The sequence below is a fragment of the Schistocerca gregaria genome, chromosome 4 (assembly GCF_023897955.1).
Source record: "Schistocerca gregaria isolate iqSchGreg1 chromosome 4, iqSchGreg1.2, whole genome shotgun sequence".
NCBI lineage: Eukaryota > Metazoa > Arthropoda > Insecta > Orthoptera > Acrididae > Schistocerca > Schistocerca gregaria.
Window position 1 is genome coordinate 3,247,340 of NC_064923.1, and position 1,914 is coordinate 3,249,253.

A 1,914-nucleotide genomic window follows, 5' to 3' on the forward strand; every position below is an offset into this window, starting at 1 on the left:
TAGTTTCCGATGCACATCTCGTGGCATTCTGTAATCTTTGGACTATCAGAGTGTTGATGAAACACTGGAAATGCATAGGGATTGAATACAACAGTCACCATGCGCACATTCCTCCATGGGAGTAATGTCTCAAAGAGTTTATGCTTTGATCGATGCCTGGAACACCAGTAGTAGTTTCCGATGCACATCTGGTGGCATTCTGTAATCTGTGGACTATCAGAGTAGTGATGAAACACAGAAATTGCATCGGGATTGAATACAACAGTCACCATGCGCACTTTCCTAAATGGGAGTAATGTCTCTAACAGTCTACGCTTTGATCGTTCCCTGCAAGACCAGTAGTATTTTCCGATGCACATATGGAGGCTTTCCGTAATCTGTGGACTATCAGAGTGATGATGAAACACAGAAATTACATCGAGATTGAATACAACAGTCACCATGAGCACTTTCCTCCATGGGAATAATGTCTCAAACAGTCTACGCTTAGATCGTTCCCTGGGAGACCAGTAGTAGTTTCCGATGCACACCTGGACGCTTTCCGTTATCTGTGGACTATCAGAGTGTTGATGAAACACAGAAATTGCATCGGGATTGAATACAACAGTCACCATGCGCACTTTCCTCCATGGGAGTAATTCTCAAACAGTCTACTGCTTTGATCGTTGCCTGGAATACCAGTAGTAGTTTCCGATGCACATCTGGTGGCTTTCTGTAATGTGCGGACTATCAGAGTGTTGATGAAACACAGAAATTGCATCGGGATTGAATACAACAGTCACCATCCGCAGTTTCCTCCATCGAAGTAATGTCTGAAACAGTCTACGTTTGGACCGTGCCCAGGCAGACCAGTAGTAGTTTCCGATGCACATCTCGTGGCATTCTGTAATCTGTGAACTATCAGAGTGTTGATGAAACACAGAAAATGCATCGGGATTGAATACAACAGTCACCATGCGCACTTTCCTCCGTGGGAGTAATTCTCAAACGGTCTACGCTTTGATCGTTCCCTGGAAGACGAGTAGTAGTTTCCGATGCACATCTGGAGGCATTCTGTAATCTGTGGACTATCAGAGTGTTGATGAAACACAGAAAATGCATCGGGATTGAATGCAACAGTCACCATGCGCACATTCCTCCATGGGAGTAATGTCTCAAAGAGTTTACGCTTTGATCGATCCCTGGAAGACCAGCAGTAGTTTACGATGCACATCTGGAGGCATTCTGTAATCTGTGGAATATTAGAGTGCTGATGAAACACAGAAATTGCAATTGGATTGAATACTACAGTTACCATGCGCACTTTCCTCCATGGGAGTAATGTCTCAAACAGTCTACGCTTTGATCGTTAGCTGGAAGACCAGTAGTAGCTTCCGATGCACATCTTGAAACATTCAATAATCTGTGGACTATCAGAGTGTTGATGAAACACAGAAATTGCATCGGGATTGAATACAACAGTCACCATGCGCACTTTCCTCCACGGGAGTAATGTCTCAAACTATCTACGCTTTGATCTTTCCCTGGAAGCAAGTAGAAGTTTCCGATGCACATCTGGAGGCATTCTGTAATCTGTGGACTATCAGAGTGTTGATGAAACACAGAAATTGCATCGGGATTGAATACAACAGTGACCATGCGCACATTCCTCCATGGGAGTAATGTCTCTAAAAGTCTACGCTTTGATCGTTCCCTGGAAGACCAGTAGTAGTTTCCGATGCACACCTGGAGGCTTTCCGTTATCTGTGGACTATCAGAGTGTTGATGAAAAACAGAAATTGCATCGGGATTGAATACAACAGTCAACATGCGCACTTTCCTCCATGGGAATAATGTACCAAACAATCTACGCTTTGATCGTTCTCTCGAAGACCAGTAGTAGTTTCCGATGCACATCTGGAGGCATTCTGAAAT